The sequence below is a fragment of the Pristis pectinata genome, chromosome 28 (assembly GCF_009764475.1).
Source record: "Pristis pectinata isolate sPriPec2 chromosome 28, sPriPec2.1.pri, whole genome shotgun sequence".
NCBI lineage: Eukaryota > Metazoa > Chordata > Chondrichthyes > Rhinopristiformes > Pristidae > Pristis > Pristis pectinata.
In genome coordinates, this window is record NC_067432.1 from 27,573,183 (window position 1) to 27,589,320 (window position 16,138).

Consider the following 16,138-nt stretch of genomic DNA (forward strand, 5'->3'; position numbering starts at 1 on the left):
TTAGTCACATGTACATTGAAACACACAGTGAAATGTGTCTTTTTGCTTACTGAGAATGTGCTGGGGGGCAGCCCATAAGTGTCGCCACTCTTCCGGCACCAACATAGCACGCCCACAGCTCCTAACCCGTGTGTCTTTGGAATGTGGGAGGAAACCGGAGCACCCGGAGGAAACCCACGCAGACACGGGGAGAACGTACAAACTCCTTACAGCCAGCAGCCAGAATTGAACCCGGGTCACTACCACTGTAATAGTGTTACGCAAACCGCTACACTACCGTGGCTGCCCCTACAAGGCAAGGGATAAAAACGAGCCTTGATATCTAGAGAAGCTGTACATGTTTCTGATAACTACAGATACATGTATTACGTACAAAAAGCAAAGACAAGGTCAGAATCTCAGGAAGTGACCGTGCTGCTCTGCCATTTTCTGCTACCTTGTGAATAGCAAGTTACAATTTTGAACCTCACTATGCAGACGTAAAATCTTCCAATAAGGTTTTTCTCAGGAATTAAGACCATTCAAACTGAAGTAAAACATATTTTAGTAGATTTAAGATTTCAGCAATTGGGGATTAGACAAAAGATCAGCAAAGGTTTCAACACAAACTGGCTGTCATCAGTCTTTTCCTTACTGGGTGGTGATTTTTTATCATTCCTAGTCTGGCTCATAGTAACATTCTTGTACTGGATCCAAAAATAACAATGTTTGAATTTCTCCAGATACATGTAGATAGCTGATACCATTAACTATTCCATCTCTATGAAACAAAGACTGGGGTATCCGAATCAGGGAACATGGGACAGGAGGCACCTTAGCATGGGGCTAACTACAAAATCCCAAACTCAGCTCTAGCGCTGGCTAAATTTTTGATAGCGGTACACTTAAGTAATCCCTTTCCATTCTTTGAAGCCGCTTGTGAATGATGCACTTTCCCACCACGTAAGCAGCAAAGAGATGGCCCCCTACTCAAAGTACTGGTTACACTAGAGAAAATTAAGGTAGTTACAGCTGAGCAGGAGCATCATAATATTAGGCAAATTTTATGAAGAAGGAATTAAAATTGTTGCACACCATACAGTGCCACAGCTGCCTCGTGGCTCCAGCTGTCCAGGTTCAATATGATGAGTACGTTTGTGGACGACGCAGAAATTGGTGGTGCTGTGGATAGTGAGGAAGATGGGTGGGGGCAGGCACGGTAGTGTAGCGGTTAGCGTGACGCTATTACGGCGCCAGCGACCCGGGTTCAATTCCCGCCGCTTCTGTAAGGAGTTTGTACGTTCTCCCCATGACTGCACGGGTTTGCTCTGGGTGCTCCAGTTTCCTCCCACATTCCAAAGACGTACGGGTTAGGAAGTTGTGGGCATGCTATGTGGGCGCCAGAAGCATGACGACACTTGCGGGCTGCCCCCAGAACAGTCTACGCAAAAAACGTGCATTTCACTTTGTGTTTCGATGTACATATGACTAATAAAGAGATCTTATCTTATCTTATCTTGAATTGAAAATTGGGTTGTGCTTGATGACTTTATGACTGTAACTTGCATAGTCGAGCACCAGTTGAATCTGTTCTGAATGCATAAACTTCTGACTGCTGGGATTAACCATGTTATTTGGGCTTCTGACTCACCATTTATCAACCAATCAGCCCTTTCCAAATGTGCAGGAGTCATCCTACAGTTACCAAAATTCCACCAGTGTGGTGGAATTAAAGAGCATTGGGCACTAAGGTAGGATGCTGGAAGCTGCCCCTGGGTTCTGAATGTTGCATGTGGAAACTCAGGATCAGCGATGAAGTCTGCACTGCTTCCAAAACTGAATTGAAGATGAAAAAACATTAGTGACAAACTGTATTGTTCCGGTCATTTGAACTCCCTTCAGGCACTTTGATTTTCCCCTTGGCTGAAAGAAGACCATAAGACCATAACATATAGTAGCAGAATTAGGCCATTTGGCCCATCAAGTCTGCTATGCCATCCAATCATGGCTGATTTTTTTAACCCCAGCCTCCCGCCTACTCCCTGTAACCTTTAACCCCTCTACTAATCAAGAGCCTGACAGTCTCTGCCTTAAATACACCCAATGACTGTGGAAATGAATTCCACAGATTCTCCACCCTCTAGCTGAAGAAATTCCTCCTCATCTCCATTTTAAAGGAATGTCCCTTTATTCTGAGGCTGTGCCCTCTGGTCCTAGACTCCCCTACTAATGGAAACATCCTCTCCATGTCCACTCTATCCAGGCCTTTCAGTATCCAGTAGGTTTCAATGAGATCTCCCTCATCCTTCTGAACTCAAGTACAGGCCCAGAGACATCAAACACTACTCATATGTTAAGCCTTCCATTCCTGGGATCATTCTTGTGAACCTCCTCTGGACCCTCTCCAGGGCCAGCACATCCTTCTTTAGATATGGTGCTCAAAATTGCTCACAATTTTCCAAATGTGGTCTGACCCATGCCTTATAAAGCCTCAGCATTACATCCTTGCTTTTATGTTCTAGTCCCCTTGAAATAAATGTAAACATTGCATTTGCCTTCTTTACTATCAACTCAACCTGCAAGTTAACCGTGAGGGAATCCTGAACGAGGACTCCCAAATCCCTTTGCGCATCTGATTTCTGAATTTTCTCCCCATTTAGAAAATAGTCTACGCTTTTATTCTTCCTACCAAAGTGCATAACCCCACACTCCCTACACGTTATTCTATCTGTCACTTCTTTGCCCACTCTCCCAACCTGTCCAAGTCCTTCTGCAGACTCCCTGCCTCTGTGACACTACCTGTTCCTCCACCTATCTTGGTATCATCTGCAAACTTGGCCACAATGCCGTCAGTTCCTTCATCCAGATCATTAATGTATAAAGTGAAAAGTTGCAGTCGACAAGGGTGCTAATCTGACACTTGAAGAGAAACAAAGTGGGAGTAACTGATCAAAAAAATAAAAAATATAATCATAGAAAGAATGCAACCATCAGCCCACTGCTCGGAAAAAAAACCCAGCATGGGGAACTGCTTGCTTATCTTTAAGCCCTGGCCAGCATGGCAGAGCTGATGGCTATATCCTTGCAGAGAAAGAGTTGGAGTGCAGAAAGATCAGAACCAAAAAAGGGAAATGAATAGTTATTTTGCAGAAAATGTGATACATACATCATTTTTCAACCAAAGAAACTAAACATTTTTCCATTGTTAGTGGCTGTACCTCTAGAGTTAACCAATAATGAGTGTGTATAGGAAGCTGCCTTGAGCAAATCAATATCCTTGTCAGGATGATTGGCCTCATCTTCCATGATTTTATTTATAACCCCAGCCACGTAATCCCAATTATTGTCAGTTTTACTCAGGTACCTTACTGCCACATTTGGTCAAATTCTGCCTTAATATCAAAAGCATTCTGACATCCCCTTCGGAATTTAGCCTTGTATAGGTTTGGACCAAGGCTGCAGTGGGGTCTGTAGCCAAGTGGCTGGCAGAACTGAACCTCAGCAGCAATAAGCAGATGCCATTTTATAGCACATTTGATGATATTACTAGGTAAAAGTCAACATTGTTTTCTTGCTGAGATACTTGGCACTGTTCCATTACTGAATGATATTTGGCACTGATCCATTATTGTATGATACTTTGCTCTGCTCTCTTGCAGTGCATAATTCAGAATTGTTCCATTACAGTGTGATACTTGGCTCTCTTCCATCACTGTGTGATATTTGGCAGTGATCCATTGCTGCGTGGTACTCAGTGCTGTTCCGCAACTGGGTGATGTTTCTCACTGTTCCACTGTTGATGGACATTATTTTTATTAAATCACTAGTAAAAGAAACCTCAGGGCAATTGCAACATTACCACTTGCAAAACTGTCAGTAAATCGCTGCCTTGGTCTTATATAAGGTAGGTATCAGTATTCATCATCAAACTTGTTGAACCTGCAGGGGCTGAGAAAAGTTTGAAAATGTACGCTAATTTTGGCTAATTCACTGGGGTTCTCATGCACCACATGATCTTAAATCCAAATGGCAATTAAAATCCACATCTTCCTCTATCGATTTGTAATTCATTTAAATTACTATCAAGAATAATGCCACCATTGTGAGAAGATGTAGCATAAAATAATCAATACAAGAGTTAAAGCATTTTGAAATGTAGCAATTTGATTACAGGAAGCAATATGGCATTTTAAACAAAGAAAAACATCTAAAGTTCAAAAGAAACCCAAATATTCTTCAAGAAAGATAGGCAGTGATGGTCTTTGATAACCTTTTAATAAATTACATTGAAACTGTGTGGGAGTCGTTTCAGAGGCATCTGGACATTGTGCATTGAGATCCTCTGTGACAACATCCAGAGAGATTCTTTCAACCAGACACAAAAAAAAATCATTAGAAGTCTGAGCACGAAAGCTTTGAACCTATGGATTTTGTTTGAATCCTGTAAAGAACCAGTTAGTATTTCATTTTCAAGCTAAACTTAACCTTTCCTAAGAAATTAGGCATTTCTCATCTTTGTCAAAATTTCAACTTCCAGCTTTCATCATGTGTGTGCATTTACAAAGCATGCATTCATTACTCACTTAGTTAGAAATAAAATTGTCTTACTAGCTCCACGCCAAAATAACAGAGCCTGGGAACAAGTTAATTTAGTCCCAGAGGTTGTTGCTCCCTACTAGAAGGCGAGGGAAGAACAGATTTGCATTGCACTTCAACAAGGCTAGCACCACCCCACTTTAACAGGATCCTTTGAAGTACATTGTGTAGCATTTGTGGGTGCAAATACACCTTCAGTAACAGCAAAGTTTGGGTAAACAGATCCCACATCTGACCACCTCTTAACTGAATCTAACTGATTGCACTATTTCTAGGGGTTTGAGAGGGAGTAACATCTCACCTTAGCTCAGAACATAGAACAGTACAGCACAGGAACAGGTCCTTCAGCCCACGACGTTGTGCCGAACTAATTAAATTAGTAATCAAATGCCCAACTAAACTAAACCCTTCTGCATACACAAGGTCTATATCCCTCCATTTCCCACACATTCATTTAAGCTTATTCTTGGTTCCTTCACATTTCTTTTATTTTTAAAAAAAGAATTGCTTCATTTATGAGATTTGGGCTTTCACTGGCAACCCTGGTATCGATTACCGATCCCTGAGCTCGTGGAACTACTGCAGTCCTTCTGATGAAGGTGCTTCCTTGGTGCTGTTAGGTAGGGAGTCAGGATTTGAACCTGGCAACAGCGAAAGAACAACAATTCATGTGCAAGTCAGTGTGGTACATGACTCGGAGGGGATCCTGTAGGTAGCAGTATTCCCAAGTTCTTGCTATTCTGTCATTAGTAACAAGGTAGAACTGCTGACAGCTCAAATAAAAATGAGCTTGATTTAATAGCTATTTCGGGGATAATGGTTGCAGGGTGACCAGGAGTGGGGACTCAACATTCCAGGTTAGTCTGATGTTCCAAAAGAATAGGCAAAAAGGAAAAGGAGACAGGGAAGTGTTGTCAGTCAAGAAGCTACCAGTGCAGAGGATTGTGATGTGGTTTTGGACAAAATAAAGAATAGCAGGAGAAAGACGACAAGGTTGACATTGGTCTATGCCACACAGTAGGATACAACATAAGTGGGGAAATATTAAGCATGTAAGAAGGGGCATGCAATTATAATAGGTGATTTTAACCTGCGTATTGATTGTCATAGTTGTACAGTACAGAAATGGGCCATTTGGTCCATCACATCCATGCTGACCTTTCTGCCCATCTACACCAATCCCATTTGCCCATGTTGGGTCTGTATCTTTCTACGCCTTGTCTTTTCAAGTGCCTTTCTAAGTGCCTCTTAAACAACAGCGATCGTGTCTGATTCAACCATCTCCTGTGGCAGTACATTGCAGATATTAACCACTCCGTGAAAAATTACTTGCCTGAGATCCCCTTTAAAACTCTCACATTAAACCTGTACCCTCTTGTGTTTGATACCCCTACCAGTGGAAAAACATTTTGACTATCACGGCTATCTATGCCTCTCATAATCTTCTCTCAAGTCACCCCACAGCCTCCTTAACTCTAAGGAATACAAGCCCAGCCTGTCCAATCTCTCCCCATAACTAAAGTCCTCCAATCCAGGCAACCTCCTGCTAAATCTCCTCTGCACTCTTTCCAAATACAACCTCATTCTTCCTATAGTGTGGGATCAGAACCGTACACAATACGGCCCAACCGGAGTTTTGTAAAGTTGCAAGGTAACATCCTAACTCTTATATTCTATCCCCGACCTATGAAGGCAAGCATGCCATATGCTTTCTTCACCACCCTATCCAATTGCATTATCACTTTCAGGAAACTATGGACTTGGATGCCTCAGTCTCCATATCCACCAGCATTCCTTGGTGCCCTATACTTACTGTACATGTCCTACCCTATATGACTTCCCTAAATGCTTCACCTCACATGTCAGGTTTAAATTCCATCTGCCATTGCTCTGCCCAACTTTCCAACTGATCTAAATCCTGCCGTGGCCACAGACAACCTTCCTGCTATCCACAACACCACCAAATTTCATGTCATCCGCAAACTTAATTATTCTTCATATATTCACATCCAAGTCGTTCATATACATCACATCCAGCAGATGTCCCAGCACCGATCCCTGCCTGTAGCACACCACTGGTCAGACTTCCAATTAGAAAGGCATCCTACCACCACTTCAATCCTGACAAAGGTTCTTTGACCTGAAATATTAGCTCTGTTTCTCTTCCCACAGATGCAGCCTGACCTGCTGAGTATTTCCAACATTTTCTATTTTCAGTTTAGATCTCCTCCACTACCCTGTGCCTCCTATCACCAAGCCAGCTTGCCTTGGATCCCATAAGCCTTAACCTTCTGCACCAGCTCTCATGAAGGACCTTGTCAAATGCCTTGCTGAAGTCCATATAGACAACACCTACCGCCCTGCCCTCACCAACCTCCTTGGTTAGCGAGACAGGATTTCCCCCACACAAAGCCACACCGACTCTTTGTCTTTCCTGTTACGGACTCAGTGAAAGTCCCTTTAAGATAGAGAGTGTGTGTGTATGTGTGTGTGGGGCGTGCTTACGTCAATAGAAGATAAAGGACGTAATGACGTTGTTGAAGAAGAAGAAGAAGAAGGAGAGAGAGAGAAGGGAGAGAGACACCAGCCTGCTTGTTTTCTCTATCGATGGATGAGAAACAATAACTGTGTTTGCCACTGAAATCCATGTATGGAAGTTGGAAGTAATCCGGTGGAGTTCACTTTGTTGCTGACCTGTAGAAGGAAACAGGTATTTGTATGTGGACGACCACGGTTTCGGATGCTTTTCGGGGTGAGGAAGTCACTACCGAGTAAACACTGAAGTGTCGTTTGGGTTCCATCGTGGAACATTTGGATTTCGTATGTACTCTCTCTATGTTTCTCTACATCTACATCTTATCTTCAGACAACGGTGGTTGTTGAAGAAGCCCTTGCTCATGTTTCACCTTATGGCTTGCGGAACTGAACTTTAAGAACCATTCAGGAACTGGGAGTTTTGGACTTTGTCACACACACACACACACGAAGAGTTTAGTTTTGGGGTTAACGTTCGAGGTTTAACATTCTTGAATTCTAACATACTAACATTTTTACTTTTATTTTACGTATTATCATAAGTAGTGATTAATAAAATAGTTTTTAACACTGAATCATGCTCAGTGTGTTTCTTTTGTTGCTGGTTTGTGACATTCCAGATAAAAATAATTCCTATCCCTTGGAATTTCCTCCAATAATTTCCCTACCACTGGTGCAAGACACCAGCTTTTTCCTGCTGTCCTCCTTAAATAAAGGCACAACATTAGCTATCCTCCAGTCTTCTTGTATCTTGCCCGGAGCTAACAAAGAGGCAAAAATCTCCTTCAGGACCCCAGTAATCTCCTCCCTTGTTTCCCTCAGCAACCTGGTACGGATTCTGGGAGAGATCTCATCTTCTTAATACCTATGTGGTAAACCAACATATCTCTCCCTGAACTCACTATCCTCCATGTCCTTCTCCTTGGTGAATAAAGATGAGAAGTATTCACTTAGGACCTTGCCCACACCCCCTGGCTTGATAGACAGCCCAGCACATCACAGAAACCAGCCTCCCCTCCATGGACTCTGTCTATACCTCTCGCTGCCTTGGTGAAGCAGCCAGTATAATCAAAGACCCCCACCCACCCGGGTCATTCTCTCTTCCCTCCTCTCCCATCAGGCAGAAGATACAGGACCCTGAGGGCACGTACCACCAGGCTTAAGGACAGCTTCTACCCCACTGTGATAAGACTATTGAATGGTTCCCTTATACGATGAGATGGACTCTTGACCTCACAATCTACCTTGTTATGACCTTATACCTGCACTGCACTTACTCTGTAGCTGTGACACTTTACTCTGTATTCTATTATTTATTTTACCCTGTACTACCTCAACACACTGTGTAATGAATTGTGTAATGAATACAAGTTTTTCACTGTACCTCAGTAAAAGTGACAATAATAAACCAATACCAATACTTTTTGTTTCTAAAGGGGACCCACTCTTTCCCTAGCTATTCTCTTGCTCCTAATATACTTGTAGAATGATTTGGGATTCTCCTTAATCTTACCAAGGATATTTCAATACCACTTTTTGTTCTTCTAATTTCCTTTTCAAGTAATCTCCTACACCCTGTATGCTTATTTTCCCTGATCATACCTTTAATTAGACCAATCAAATTGGCAAGGATACCTTGGAAGAGGCTACCCAGGAGCAGGCTATTTAAGATTTGGTCATGTGTAATGAGGTAGTATTAATAAGGGCTCTTGCATTTAAGGATCCCTCAGGAATTTTATTTTTTCATTTTCAGTGAGTGGGAGCCAGAACTTGGAACGAGAGGTGGGAGTTTTCAAAAGAGGTGAGTCTCTGTGCTTGGTGTACTTTTTCAGTGAGCAGGACCCTTAAAGAGGCGCATGTGCATATTGGTAGTAATAAATGGCTAATTAGCTAATTGGCAGCAGCCAATAAAAAGAAGCTAGGGTTAAGTGGAGTGACCATTGTTGGAGTGGTTTAGTGTAAGAGGGGTGATGGGGGCTTGGGTGCTAGATGAGGAGAATGTGGGTAGTTTTTTTTAAAAAAAGGTTTCAGTAAGAAGGCACAGGTAAGGTGTTTATTTTGTTGTCTGTAAGTCTTTAGTCCTTGATTCAGGATGGCAGTTAGGGCAGTGGGATGTCAGGGAACCTCATGGTCTCCCTGATAACTACATCTGCAGGAAGTGCACCCAGCTGCAGCTCCTGACTGACCAGGTGAAGGAAATGGAAATGGAGCTGGAGCTGGATGTACTCAGGACCAGCTGGGAAGCTGAAAACCATCATAGATGAGATTTTACTGAGGTGGTCACACCCAGGGTACAGGCTTCAGATAGATGGGTCTCCACCAGGAGAAGTAAGGGGAGTAAGCAGTCAGTGCAGGGTTCCCCTGTTGCTGTACCCCTCAGCAACAAGTATATCCATTTGCATGCTGTTGGGGGTGGGGGTTGACCTATCGGGGTGCAACATCCAGGTCAGTGGCTCTGTGGCTCAGCAGGGAAGGGTAAAGTCAGGTAGAGCAATAGTGGTAGGAGACTTGATAGTTAAGGGGACAGACAGGAGATTCTGTGGCTGTGAAAGAGACACTAGGATGGTGTGTTGCCTCCCAGGTGCTAAGGGCAAGGATGTCTCAGATTGGCTGCAGGATATTCTCAAGGGGCAGGGTGGGCACCCAGAGGTTGTGGTGCACATTGGCACCAATGACATTGGTAGAAAGGGAGAAGAGGTCCTGCTCAGTGAGGAGTTAGGAAAGAGGCTGAAAAGCAGGACCCCAAAAGTAGTAATCTCTGGATTACTTCTGGTGCGACATGCTAGTCAGGGCAGGCATAGGATGATAGAACAGATGACTGAGTGGCTGAGGAACTGGTGCAGGGGGCAGGGTTTTGGGTTCTTTGATTATAGTAACCTCTTCTGGAGCAGGGGTGACCTGTACAAGGGGGACGGGTTGCACCTCGACTGGAGGGAAACCAATATCCTGGCTAGGAGGTTTGCTGGTGCTACTCAGGAGGGTTTAAACTAGTTTGGCAGGGGGATGGGAACCAAAGCACTGGGTCAGTAAGTGGAGGGATTGAGAGGAAGGTGGATGTCAGGACCAGTAAAACAAGGCAGGAGCAAAGTAATAGACATGATGGGATGGACAGTTTGAAGTGTGTGTATTTGAATGCTAGGAATATTGTGGGTAAGGGTGCTGAACTTGGAGCATGGATCAGTACATGAAACTATGATGTTGTGGCCATAACAGAGACTTGGTTGAGAGAGGGACAGGAATGGGTGCTTAATGTTCCAGGGGGTTGATCTTTTAGAAAAGAGGGAGGTAAAAGGGATTGTGTGGGGGGAGGGGTGGGGGGGAAGGAGTTGCACTACTAATCGGGGACAATATCACAGCTGAACTCAGAGGGGATATAATGGAGGATGTGTCCACTGAGTCTATATGGGTAGAACTCAAAAATAAGAGGTGCAATCACACTGGGATTATACTACAGATCCACCCCCCCCCCCCCAAACCAAATACCCACTGGGACATTGAGGAACAGATATGCAGGCAGATTAGGGAAAGGTGTAAAACTAAGGGTTGTTGTCATGGGGGACTTCAACTTCCCCAATATAAACTGGCATCTCCTTAGTGCAAGAGGTTTAGACATGGCAGAATTTGTTAGGTGCATCTAGGAGGGTTTCTTAAATCAATATGTAGATAGCCAAATGAGAAGAAGGGCCATACTGGACCTGCTGTTGGGAAATGAGCCTGGCCAGGTGACTCTCCTTTCAGAAGGAGAACAGTTGGGGAAACAGTGACTACAACTCCTTAAGTTTTAAGACCGCTATAGATGGATAAGTATGGATCTTGTGGAAGAGTGTTAAATTGGAACAGTGCAAATTATGAGAGCATTTGGCAGGAACTAGGGAGAATTAATTGGGAACAGCTGTTTTTGGGCCAGTCCACATCTGACAAGTGGAGGGTGTTTAAAGACCAACTGCACAGAGTACAGGACAGGTATGTTCCAGTATGAAGGATGGCAAGGTAAGGGAACCCTGAATGTCAAGAGACATGGTGAATTTAGTCAAGAAGAAAAAGAAAATTATGTAAAGCTTAGGAAGCTAGGATCAAACAGCACTTGAGGATTATAAAGAAGTCAGAAAGGAAATTAGGAAGGGCCATGAAAAGTCCCTGGCAAATAGGATTAAAGAGAATCCCAAGGCATTCTATACATGCATCAAGAGTAAGAGGATAACTAGGGAGAGGGTAGGACCACTCAAGGATAAAGAAGGGAACATGTGCTTGGAAGTGGAGGATGTGCCTGAGGTCCTTAATGAGTACTTTGCATCAGTATTTACCAAGGAGAAGGATGTGGAGGATAGGGAGATCAGTGTGGAGTGTGCTAATATGCTAGGACTTTTTGAGATAAAGGAGGTAGTGTTGGGTCAAAGAATATTAAGGTGGATAAGTCCCCAGGGCCTGATGGGATACTGTATACCCCAGGTTATAGAGAGGCAAAGGATGAGATTGCTGGGGCCTTGACCAATATTTTCATGTCCTCTCTAGCCACAAGTGAGGTCCTGGAGGATTGGCAATGTTGTTCCAAGAAGGGAAATGGGGATAATCCTAACTGGACCAGTGAGTCTCATGTCAGTGGTAGGAAATTTACTGGAGAGGATTCTTGGGGATAAGATTTGAGCATTTGGAAAACCATGTCCTTATTAGGGACAGTCAGCATGGCTTTGTGTGGGGCAAGTTGTGCCTTACTAACTTGATTGTTTTTTGACAAGGGTGATTGATGAAGGTAGGGCTTGGATGTTGTCTACATGGATTTTAGTAAGGCATCTGACAAGGTCCCTCATGGGAAGCTCACCCGGAAGATTAAGATGCATGGGATCCACGGTGAATTGGCTGTTTAGATTCAGAACTGGTTTGCCTGTAGAAGACAGGGTAGTGGTTGATGGGACTTACTCTAGCTTGGAGGTCTGATTAGGGCAGCACGGTAGCATAGCGGTTAGCGCGACGCTATTACAGTGCCAGCGATCAGGGTTCGATTCCCGTTGCTGTCTGTAAGGAGTTTGTACGTTCTCCTGTGTCTGTGTGGGTTTCCTCTGGGTGCTCGGGTTTCCTCTGGGTGCTCAAGTTTCCTCCCACATTGCAAAGATGTACGGGTAGGTTAATTTGGGTTTAAAATGGGTGGTGCAGACTCAGTGGGCCAGAAGGGCCTGTTACCATGCTGTAAATAAAAATTTAAATTTAAAAAATTAGTGGTGTTCCTCTGGGATCCATACTGGGAGCCTCTGCTGTTTGTGATGTATATAAATGACCTGGATAAAAATGTACATGGGTGGGTTCATAAATTTGCAGATGATATGAAGATTGGTGTTGTTGATAGCATACAAGATTAGCAGAGGATACAATGGGATGTAGATCAGTTGCAGATATGGGTGGAGAAATGGCAGAATGAGTTCAACCCGGCCAAATGTGAAGTGTTGTACCTTGAGAGATCAAATGAAAGAGACAGTATACAGTTAAGGCAAGACCCTTAACAGTTCTGATGAATAGAGGGATCTTGGGGTCCAAGTTCATAGCACCCTGAAAGTGGCTACACAGGTTAATAGGGCAGTAAAGAAGGCATGTGGCATGCTTGCCTTCGTTAGTCAAGGCAGAGTTCAAGAGTCAGGAAGTTATGCTGCAGCTTTATAGAACTTTAGTTAGGCCACATCTGGAGCATTGCATTCAGTTTTGGTCGACCAGTTATAGGAAGGATGTTGAGGCTTTGGAGAGGGTGCAGAAGAGGTTTACCAGGATGCTGCCTGGATTGGAAGGCATGTGCTATAAGGTTGGACAAACTTGGGTTGTCTTCTCTGGAGCGGTGGAGGCATAGATAGAGTAGATGGGATTGAGAGGCATAGATAGACAGTTGGTATCTTTTCCAAGGTTGAATCCCTAATACCAGAGGGAATGCATTTAAGGTAATAGGGGGCAGGAGGTAAAAGTATTGTTTTACACACAGTGGGTGGTGTCTGGAATGTGTTACCTGGGGTGGTGGTGGAGGCAAGCACAGTAGTGTAGCAGTTAGCATGATGCTATTACAGAGCCAGTGACCCAGGTTCAATTCTGGTCGCTGTCTGTAAGGAGTTCGTACATTCTCCCCATGTCTGTATGGGTTTCCTCCACATTATGAAGATGTAGGGGTTAGTAAGTTGTAGGCATGCTATGTTGGTGCTGGAAGCGTGGTGACACTTGCAGGCTGCCCCCAGAACACTCCACGCAAAAAGGTGCATTTCACTGTGTTTCAATGCACATGTGACTAATAAAAATATCTTAAGTATGATGGGGATGTTCAAGAAGCTCCTAGATATTGCAATTAATGTGACAGAAATGGTAGGATATGGACATATGAAGGGATTAGTTTAGTTGAGCACTTTATTACTAATGTAATTGGTTCAGCACAACATTGTGGGCTGAAGGGCCTCTTCCTGTGCTGTGCTATGTTCTAATATTGATCACAACATGGTAGAATTCCAGATATGGTTTGAGATGAACACCTTGGGTCCAAAACCAGAGTCCTCAACTTAAATAAGGACAATTACAAAGGTATGAGGGAAGAATAGTGGGGAAATTTGGTAAAGGAAAGGTCAGTGGATGAGCAGTGGCAGATATTTAAACAGTTAGTTTAACACACACAGCAGAAACTTATCCCAATCAAAATATCCCAATGAGAAAGATCAACCATCTGCGGTTAACTTAAGAGGTCAAAGAAAATAATAAATCAGAAACTGAAGCATACAAAGTGCCAAAAGCTAATGGTGGACCAGAGGATGGAAACTTCTCAGGAATCGGCAGTTGAGGACTGAAAAGCTAACAACGAGGAAGAAAAGCAAGTAATATCGAAACGGCAAGAGCTTCAGGTGGATATATAAAGAGGTTAGGATCTGCAGAGAGAGTGACTGGGGAATTAATGGGAAACTATGGATAATTTAAACCAATACTTTGCATCATTCTTCACACTGGAGATCACTACAAATACCCAAATATAACACAAAGGTGGAGGAACTCAACGGGTCAGGCAGCATCTCTGGAAGGAAATGGACAGTCAACATTTTGGGTTGAGACCCCTCATCTGGACTGAAAGATAGAGGGGAGATAGTCAATATGAAAAGGTGAAGAGAAGGGGTGGAGCAAGAGCTGGCAGGTGATGGGTGGATCCAGGTGAGGAGGTGTGATAGGCAGATGGGGGGGGGTGGAGGGGACAGAGGGAATAGTGCCAGAAGCTGGGAGGTGATAGGTGGAGGCAACAAAGGGCTGCAGATGGTGGTATCTGATAGGAGAGGGAGGTGGGGAGGGCAGATGGGAACAGTGGGGGATGGGATCCAGTGGGAGGAGTGTGTGAGTGATGAGCAGAAGCAGGGAAGGGGAAAGAGTCAGCGTGATTGGGGCTGGGTAGCTCAGGAGAGAGAAAAGGGTTGGGGGAAGCAGTTTACCTGAAGTTGGAGAATTCAGTGTTCATACTGCCAGGTTGTAGACTACCCAGGCAGAATATGAGGTGGTGTTTCTCTAGTTTGTGTTTAGCCTTGGCAGTAGAGGAGGCCAAGGGCAGATGTGTCAGTGTGGGAATGGGGAGGAGAGTTAAAATGGCTGGCAACTGAGAGATCCAGACAGCCATGGTGGACAGAGCGCAGGTGCTCAGTGAAGTGGTTGCCCAGTCTATGTTCAGTCTCACTGATGTAGAGGAGGCCACATCAGGAGCACCAGATGCTATGCAAGACTGCCTTGCCTGGAAGAGCTGTCTAGAGCCCTGGACGGTGGTGAGGGAGGAGGTGTAGGGGCAGGTGTTACATGACTGTGGTTAGAGGAGAGTGCCTGGGGAGGGATGAGCAGACCAGAGAGTCAGAGTGATCCCTGTGGAAAGTGGGAAGGGGTGGGCAGGGGAAGACTTGGTCGGTGGTGGGATCACGTTGTAGCTGGTGGAAGTTGTGAAAAATGATATGCTGGATGTGTAGGTTGGTGGGGTGGTATCCCTGATCTGCCTGGGGGGGGGGGGGGGGGGTGTGGAAGGGGTAAGAGCAGAAGTGTAGGACATCAAGATGTAGGTGAGGATTCCATCAATAGCAGTGGGGGGGGGGTGGGAAGAGAGCCCCATTTTCTCAAGGAGGAGGGTTATCTCTTATGTCCTGTAGTGAAAGGCCTCCTTGAGAACAGATATGGCTGAGACAGAGGGACTGGGAATGGTGTCCTTACAGGTGACAGGGTGGGAGGTGTAATCAAGGTAGCATCTTGTGTCCCAAAGATAGCAGATGGACTGGTTTCAATAGGAGGGAAGAACTCGCAGCAGTTCTGATTATGATGGACAAAGTATTGGAAAAATTAATGAGTCTAAAGGCAGAAAAGTCACAAGGTCCCAGGGGCCCACATCCCAAGGGTTTTAAACAAAGCAGCTACAGGGAATAGTAGTTTCAAAACTCACTGACTCCAAGTAGGATTTCAGTGTATTGGAAACCCATAAATGTGGTGCTCTTGCTCAAGATGGGAGGTATATCTGGACATTTAGAAAGGCTTAATGCAATCAAACCAAGTCAACTTGGTACTGTGAAACAGAGAGCACATTTAAGAGTCCTTGGCTCTCAGTTATTTACTACCTATATCAATGATGTGGAGGATAGGGTAGAGGGAAGGGCAGGCCCCTGGGACCTTGTGACTTTTCTGCCTTTAAACTCAAGTTTCCTGATCCATAAATAGGTCCAAGAGGATATTAGGACTCTGCAACGGGTAATATATATAGGCTGAGTGGGCAAAAACTTGATAAATGGAATTTAATATGTAGGGAAGTGCAAGATCATTTATTTCTGTCAGAGAAATAAAAAGGTACACCATTATCTCAATGGACAGACTGTAGCTGCATAGCGTACAAGTGGACCAAGGTGTTCTTATGCAAATAATTAGGGAGGGAAATGGCATATTGCCCTTTTAATGGCTGAACTTTTAAAATGTGGAAGTAAATGTTAGAATTGCACCCAGAATATTGTGTGCCATTTTGGTTCCCTTATTTAAGGAAGAATGTCCTACCATTTGGACATCA